Source organism: Cebus imitator, unplaced genomic scaffold (assembly GCF_001604975.1).
Source record: "Cebus imitator isolate Cc_AM_T3 unplaced genomic scaffold, Cebus_imitator-1.0 Scaffold999, whole genome shotgun sequence".
Classification (NCBI taxonomy): domain Eukaryota; kingdom Metazoa; phylum Chordata; class Mammalia; order Primates; family Cebidae; genus Cebus; species Cebus imitator.
The window spans coordinates 112,843-121,920 of record NW_016108314.1 but is presented as its reverse complement, the minus strand read 5'-3'; the positions used below and the strand labels follow the sequence as shown (position 1 = coordinate 121,920).

The 9,078-nt window shown below is 44.2% G+C and overlaps 1 pseudogene; it reads right to left on the bottom strand.

Moving 5' to 3' along the window:
• Positions 1-3,585: 3,585 nt before the first annotated feature.
• Positions 3,586-4,039, bottom strand: LOC108298568 (annotated as a pseudogene).
• Positions 4,040-9,078: the final 5,039 nt, after the last annotated feature.

Sequence of the window (9,078 nt, the reverse complement as noted above, 5' to 3'; positions counted from 1 at the left end):
CCCTTATCCAACTGAATGTTTGCCTGAACTTTTCTTATAATTTTTAGTATGCTTTTGCATTTTGTTCATTGTTTCCTTTGTTGGGCACAAACTCTTCAGTTTGACATGGCCCCACATGTGTATAATTTCTTGGTTAGCTGTGGTATTGGTTACTAATCAAGAAAAAAACAAAATCACTACCAAAGCAGTCTATTGTCCATGAATTTTTTTCCTGGTATTTTTGTTAGTTTTTGCAAATCGTGAGCATACATCCAAGTTGCCATAAATATACACACGCTTGAGGTTGTCTTTATAGGAGCTTTATGGTTGCAAGTTTTGTGTATAATCTTTAATTCTTTTCAGTTGGTTATTGTGTATTTCATACCATAAGAATCCTGTATTATTCTTTTGCATATGGATACCTAGTTTTGAAAAACTTCTCCATTGTGTCAGTTTGGTGGTGGTTTGAAAAATGTGTTCACTCTATATAAATTTGTGTTTATTATTGAACGCCCTCATTTTGCTCACTGGTCTGTGTTTCTCTGTGTTTGCCAGTAACATATGGGTTGGTTAACTAGGGATTTTCATTTAATTAGAACTCAGGGAATGTGTTACATGCCACATGGTTTGTGTTTCTCAGGATAACTGTGGAAATTCAGGGTGTTTCACATTTCCATGATAATTTTGGCATTGTTTTCTTTATATATCTTAAAACACCATTTGCCATATATAAATGTATATAATTAGAGGGCACAGGGGAGATTTTGATACATGTGTATGTTGAGTAATGATCAAATTGGGTTATTTAGCATCTCTTCACCTCATATAGTTATGATTTTTTGTGTGTGATAACAACATTCAGAATATTTTCTTCTAGCTACTTTGAAACGTGATACATTTGTGTTAAGACCAGTCACCCTGCTGTGGAATAGAAGACCAGAATTGATTGCCCTCATCTGAGAGGAAGCTTTTACCCATTACTGATTCCTTCCCAGACCCTCCCCATCTTCCCAGTGATCTCTAGTAACCCCTATTGAACTTTCTGCTTCTAGGAGTTGAAGATGTTTTTCAGTCTGCATGCCTGAGATCGTGTGGAATGGGACTTTGTCTACCAGGCTCATTTGTTGGCCCTGATGTTCTCCAGGTTTCTTCGTGTGGCTGCAGATGGCAGGATTTCCCAGAGCTTTATGGTTGGAACATACTCCGTGGTGTATCTGTACAGCAGTTTCTTCATCCCTGCAGCTGTGTGTGGACAGGTAGTTTGGCTCTGTACCTTGGCCACAGTTACAAGTGCCTCAGTACCCATGGAAGGCAGATAGCTCTCTTCAGCGCAGGGATTTCAGCTGCTTTAAATCAGCTGAAATCCCTGGGCTGATTTAAAGCAGCTGAAATCAGTGGTGGGGCTGCCAGCTGACATGGTAGTTGTACTGTGAAGTTTTTCAGGAAACGCCTGCTGTTTCTCATAGTGTGTACACTAGTTTACATCTCCACCAATAGTGTTGAAGAGGTTACCTTTCTGTAAGTCTACACTGGCTGGCGCCTTCAAAAATTTGTGTTTTGTTTTTGGTAGTATTCATAGTGAGTGGAAGGAGACGGAATCTTAGCATGGTTTTCATGGACATTTTTGTGAGGATTAGTGATGTGGAGAAAGTCATTTGAGAAATCCCCACATTGCTTTCCATGGTGTCCGAACTGGTTTGCATTTCCACCAGCAGCAGAGCAGCGTCCCTCTCCTCTGCCTCGCCTGCATTCATTCTTGTGGACCATGTCCTAATCATCATTCCAGTACCAGTGTGCAGTACTATCTCGTGGGCCTTTTGCTTTGTCTTTTTCTGATGATGACTGAGGTAGAGAAATGTTGTCATGTCTGTTGGTTGCTGTAAGCCTTCTTTTGTGGTGCATGTTTTCATGCCCCTTGCCCTTCATTGAGTTTTTGTTTTCCTGGTTGATTTGCTTAACATCTTTAAGGTAGATCCTGGATATTAGCCTTCATCAGATGTATGTGTGGGAACATTTTCTCCTGTTGTGCAGACCGTCTGTTCACTCTGTTGGTCATTTCTTCTGTGCAGCAGCTCTTCTGTGTATTAGGTGCCACTGGGCAATAGTTGTTTTAGTTGCACTTGCTTTTGGAGACTGAGACATATCCATGCTGTGCCAAATCCTCTATCAGGAAGGTTGTTTCTAGGTTCCCTTGCAGGCTTTTCATATGTGAGGTCTTGCATTTACATCTTTCATCCATCTTGAGTTTATGTCTGTACACCGTGAGACACGGGGCCCACTGTTTTTCTTCTGCAACTGGCTAGTCATTTATGCCAGCGCTAGCTATCTCATGCCTATAGTCCCAGCACTTTGAGAGGCCAAATTGGGAGGATCCCTTGAGGCCGGGAGTTTGATACCAGCATGGGCAACATGGTGAAACCCTGTTTCTACTAAAAATACAAAAATTAGCCAGGCATAGTGGCACATCCCTGTAGTCCCAGCTACTTGGGAGGCTGAGGCAGGAGAATTGTTTGAACCCAGGAGGCGGAGGTTGCGGTGAGCCGAGATCACGCCCTTGCACTCCAGCCTGGGTGACAACAGCGAAACTCCATCTCAAAAATAATAATAATAATTTTATTTATCTTGGTTTTATGAAAATAATCACTTTGAAAACATCAGATAGTTTTCTCTAATCGCAGGAACTATTAGGAAGTTTCTTGCACAACGAAGTGCAGGTGCCAGGTTTATAGGGGTCTCCAGCTCCTCCCTGAATTACTTCCATCAGCTTCCTAACCACTGCAAGTGAACATATAGCTGTCCTTACTTTGCAAATGTAGCTCCAGGAATAATCCTCTAAGCCTCTCCTCCACTGCAGTTCTGGAGCTGACATTGCATACAGTGAGGACATTAAAAGGCTGATGGACACACTGCCCGCTGTGGGCCAAGTAGAGGGATGGCACTGGCCCCTACTCTGTCTTCTCCTCCTCTGAAACCCCACACAGCTCCACCTTAGAAGTGTGCTCCTGAAATGGCTTTGTTGTCTGGGGAAATACTCATGTTTCATTTTCTCGCGGTGAGATGATTAATGACACAGACACACGTGGAGTGGGTTAAGGAGTGGAAAGTTTAATAGACAAAAAGGAGAGAGAGAGAAAGCTCCCTCATATTGAGAAAGGGGGTCACCCAAAAGAGGGTCTCTGGGTTTGGGGGGGATGCAACTGATTTTATACAAAGGCTTGAGGAGGCAGTGACTTATTTGCATAGGGCCCAAGGGATTGGCTTGACCGGGTGTGCCATTTACATAGCCCAGGAAGAAACTGGCCCTCCCACCCTAATCTTTTATCAAGCAAGTGCACCTTCTACTTGGCCTGCACCAGGACACCTGCACCCATGGTGACAAGGAAAAGGGAGTGGAATTCCATATTGGAGGTACCTGGCTTTCAGGTAGAGCTGCTTGCACTGACATATGAATGCCTCCGGCTTGCATAACTGCTTGCAGCTTGACTTTTCAGGCTACTTTCTGTTAGAAAAGAAATGGTTTGGGGGCTGCTTTTTAGTAAAAGAAAATTCCACTGAGAACTCTTACCTCTTCTAACCACCTAAAATAATTTCTTAAGAATTCCTGTATTACTCCCGCCCTGTCCCTATGAGGTTCTGCATCTCACCACTGTCCCGAAGCATCTGGGTCAAGTCTTCCACCAGGGCCAGGGCCACTGCCTCCTCAGTGCTTTTGGGCCAACGTCCTTGCAGCCAAGCCTGAATTTCCTTTGGTGGCAGGGCCAGCACCTGCTCCTTGGTGCGAACCTCTTGCCTCAGCCAGTGCCAACAGAGCTCTTGGAAGCAATGGAGTGCATCCTGCAGTCCCCCAGTCAGTTCCTCCTGGGGGGCTGCCCTTGCCAGCACTCTGGGGAAAGGGCTCAGACTGAGGACTATCCTCCTGCAGTACAGCTTCCTGCACCCAGGAGTGATCTTCCAGAATCACGATGGTGACCTCCTCCTCCTCCTGTCTGTCTTTCTCTTGAGGTACCTGGACCAATGGGCTAGGTGGAGTGGTCACTCTGGGTGTCTCTGCAGCCATCATCCACGGTCCTGGGGCAATCACTTACGTGTCAAGCCTTGCACCTCTGTCTCCTCCAGCCAGGGTCTGGGGTAAAGCACCTCCCTCCTCAAATCTCAACAAGTAGTCCCACTGAGAAGCAAAAAAGAGCACCATAATCACTAAGTAGACTGTCCTAAAGCAGTCTAACTCACAAGAGCCCAGGTCAGACCACCAAGTGGTCCTTACATGTGCAACCTACAGACACTTCCTGTTCCTCTTAAAGGAAAAATGACTTATTCCTGAAAACACCTCTTTCTGTGGCAAGAGAAGTTAGGAAGTATCACAAGCACAAAAAATACAGCATTGTTCCTTTCAAAGCACCAAAGATGATTCATCATTAGCCATCAGGGAAATGCAAATCAAAACTGCAGTGGGGTACTAATTTACACCCACTAGGATGACTACAGGTAGAAAAGATAACATTGTTGACAAGCATGTGGAAAAGCTGAAACCCTCATACACATATATACACTGCTTATACATTGCTAGTGGTAATGTAAAATGGTGCAGTTACTATAGAAAACAGTCTGGTTGTTCCTGAAAAGATTAAACAGTTACCATATGGCCCAGCAATTCCACGCCTGAGAAAAATGATAACGTGTCCATACAAAAACTGATACGTAAATAGCAGCATTATTCATAATAGCCAAATGTGGAAACAAATGTCTTTCAGCTGGTAAATGAATAAAATGTGGTATATCCATACAGTGGAGTAGTATTTGGCAGTGAAAGGAGTTATGTGATGATACGTGCTACGGCATGGATGAACCTAGAAAACATTACACTGAGTGATAGAAGCCAGACACAAAAAGCCACATATGCTAGGACTGTCTTTGTATGAGATCCCTAGAACAGGCAAATCAATGGAGATAGGAAATAAGCTAGGGTGGGTTAGAGGGAAGTGGGCAGTGATTGCCAAGGGTGTGGGGTTTCTTTGGGGAATGAAAAAAAAATGTTCTGGTTGACTGTGGTGGTGGTTGCACAACTCTGTGACTATACTAACAGCCACTGACTTGTATACTTCAAACAGGTCAACCGTGGTATGTGAACTATATCTCAATAGAAACTGTTACTTACAAGAAAAGGGTCCATCAGGACTTGCAACGCTGTAGCACGGGACCAAATGAGATGCGAGGCAAGCAAGCAGGAACATCTGGTCCATCCTGCAACACACCAAAGGCAACATGTGAATGCAGAAGGAAGAAAGCTACGCATCATACATGGGACCATCAACAGGACAGGCCAAACACCTAGACTCCGTTACTACCTCAATTAACGCAAAGCAACTTCCAGTCAAATTCAAAGGTGTCTCAATTAACAGCCCCTGACTCCCTGTCTTCCAGAGTCTTCTCCCACCTCCTAATGTCCTCAGTCTTATTTACTCCAACGTGATTTTTTACTACACCTATTCACAAGGTATAATAAAAGGCTGATAAAAGAGAAACATTGGCCAGGCGCAGTGGCTCATGCCTATAATCCCAGCACTTTGGGAGGCCAAGGAGGTTCGATCACCTGAGGTCGGGAGTTGAGGTCTGGAGTTCAAGACCAGCCTGACCAACATGGAGAAATTCCATCTCTACTAAAAATACAAAATTAGTCAGGCATGGTGGTGCATGCCTGTAATCCCAGCTACTCAGAAGGCTGAGGCAGGAGAATCCCTTGAACCCGGGAAGATCATGCCATTGCACTCCAGCCTGGGCAAGAAGAGTGAAACTTCATCTCAAAGAGATAGAAAAAAAAAGAAAGAGAAACATTGATTAGGCTGATAAAAGAGAAATACTGATCAGCTGCAGTCTCATAGCTAGTTGAGAGTTGAAAAGATGGAGGCAGTAAAATGGATGAAGGAGGGTGTGACGGGTTACAGAAGGACAAAAGAAAAATGTTTCAATGGGAAATGAGGGGAAACTCAATCCATTCCACTATAGAGAGGGAGGACTGACTCTCCTTAACCTAGCACCCTTTCTTCAATGGGTCCTTCCTTCCTTCCCATTCCTTTCCCTCCCTCCCTCCATCCTCCCTGCCTATTTTCCTTCCTTCCTTTTTTTCTCTCTCTTTTTCAGATAGAGTCTCCCTCTGTCGCTCAGGCTGGAGTGCAGCAGCACTGTCCCAGCTCACTGCACCCTCCGCCTCCCTAGTAGTTGGGACCACAGGTGCGCATCACCACACCTGGCTAGTTTTTGTACTTTTAGCAGAGATGGGGTTTCCCCATGTTGGCCAAGCTGGCCTGAAACCCCCAGCCTCAAGTGATCCACCCACCCTGGCCTCCCAAAGTGCTGCCATTTACAGGCATGAGCCACCATGCCCAGCCAGACATTACAATGAATAATTACCAGCTTTAGCACTGGGCTCTGAGAACACTAGGAATTAAAAATTAGCAACTTCAGAAGAATCCTGGATATTAAAACAAAACTGACCTCAAAGTATATACTTGGGGGCAAATTGAAATAGTGTGAAGAACTAAACCCGGAACACCATGTTATGGGCCACTGCTATAGACTGAACATTGATTGTGTCCCCCATGACTTCAATGTATACACTGAAATCCCAGCCCCTAACCCCCAATGTAGTGGTACTAGGAGATGAGGCCTTTGACAGGTGATTAGGTCATGAGGACAGAGCTCTCACAAATGGGATTAGTATCTTCTGAAGCACTCCCTCAGCCCTTCCCCTTCTGCCATGGGAGGATGCAATGAGTAGGCGGTGGTCAGTGAACTAAGAAAGGGGCCCTTGCTAGACCACAAATCTGCCAGCACGTTGATCTTGGACTTCTGAGACTCCACCATAGTGAGAAATAAACTTCTGTTGTTTCTAAGCCATGGTGTGTGTGATTTTTGTTGTTGTTGTTGTTCTGTTCTGTTTTTTGAGACAGAATCTTGTTCTATTGCCAAGGATGGAGTTCAATGGCACGATCTCAGCTCCCTGCAACCTCTGCCTGCCAGGTTCAAGCAATCCTTATAATGTGTTCATGTTAAAGAGGCACTATTTAAATTACATTACTGGGAACAATACCTCAGTCAATGCTGTTGTTCCTCCCCCACCCCACCCCCCGAGATGGAGTTTTGCTCTTGTTGCCCAGGCTGGAGTGCAATGGCACAATCTCAGCTCACTGCAACCTTTGCCTCCTGGTTGAAGCGATTATCTTGCTTCAGCCCCCTGAGCAGCTGGGATTACAGGCATCTGCCACCATACCCAGCTAATTTTGTATTTTTAGTAGAGATGGGACTTCACCATGTTGGCCACACTGATCTTGAACTACCAATGTGGTGATCCACCCGCCTCAGACTCCCAAAGTGCTGGGATTACAGGTGTGAGCCACCGCGCCTGGCTATGGGTTTTTTTGATGCGTAGAGAGATCACCTAATAAAACTGGTATATCAGAAGGGAAAAAAAATGAAGATAAAACAATTTAGTTATTCATCTCAAAATTCTACAGTTGTTGCTGTAAACAAGTTATATTAAAAAGGAATTTATGGCCAGGCACGTTGGCTTATGCCTGTAATCCCAGCACTTAGGGAGGCCAAGGCTAGAGGCTTGCTTCAGCCCAGGAGGAACCTGGACGACAGAGTGAGACCCTATCTCTACAAAAATAAAATCAGCCAGGTGTAATGACGTGTGCCTGTAGTCTCAGCTACTTAGGAGGTAGAGGTGGGAGGATCGCTTGAGCCAGGGGTTCAAGGGTGCAGTGAGCTGTGATCAAGTCACTGTACTCCAGCCTAGGTGACAGAGTGAAACCCTGTCTCTAATTTTTTAAAAGGATTTTACAAAAGAGTAAGTGAATGAATCACATTATAGGGGATTCATAAGATGCAGGATGAATTAAAAAACGTGACAGATGCTAAAGTTAAAGGTGTATGTGAAGTGTTTGAATAAAATGTTCACTAAATATCTGTTAATAGATTACATATCAGGTTTTCAATATATAATCAAATTTACACATTAAATAATACAGTCATTTGACCATTTCATCTGTATCCCTAAACATTTATGTATACATAAGTTGTCCACAATTTCCCCAGATACAGATGGAGAAATCAGAGGTCACTTACAATCAAGGTTGCCTTGTATTGATGCATATATACTCACCAAAGGAATTGGACTCTACAACCATAACTTTACAACTAAGGAGTAAAAGGAGAAATAGTTTAACATCTATGAAGCACCTATAATATATCAGACCTTGCACTATCAGCATTCACATAAGAATTTCATTTAATTTCCACTCGATACTGTGAGGTGGGCATTTGAGGACTTGCCTATGGTCATAGACTAGTGTGTAGCAAAACATGAACTGAAACCTAATCTCTCTGGTGTCGGAGTCTACTTTCATGTCTCTTTTCATTTCAATACTAATACTATAGTATTCGTAATCTTCACTTTGGAAGAAGCTCAATTTCCCCCAGTGCACCTGGAAAGATGACATTGATCTGTCTACCTGAGTATGGCCACTTTGCTTTGTTAGCTTCACTCTGGTTTGGTCCAGGCAGGGCACATCCCCATAACGGTTCTTCTCTAGGTTTCCTGGAGACCTGAAGGAAATGAAACAAACAAGCAAGAATAAAGAAAAAGTGGGAAGAGTATGTATGTACAAAGTCTGATCATGCAAAAGGAGTGTCAGTTACTCTAGGGGTGGAGACGTGGAAGCTTTTCAATCTCTGGCCCATACGGTTTTGTATCATTTAACATTTTTTATGGTAAGTACATACTACTTCTAAAAATAAACATATCTCCTTTGAAAAGAGAGAGGGAGGCCAGGCACGGTGGCTCACACATTTACTCCCAAGACTTGGGGAGACAGGAGGATTGCTTGAGGCCAGGAGTTAGAGGTCAGCCTAGGAAACAGAGCAAGACCTTGTCTCTGTAAAGAAAAAAAAATGAAAATTAGCTGGGTGTGTGGTGGTGCATGCCTGTAGTCCCAGCTATTCAGGAGGCTGAGGTGGGGAGGATCGCCTGAGCCTGAGAAGTCGAGGCTGCAGGGAGCTGTGTTCACACTACTGCATTCCAGCCTGGGTGAAAGAGTGAGA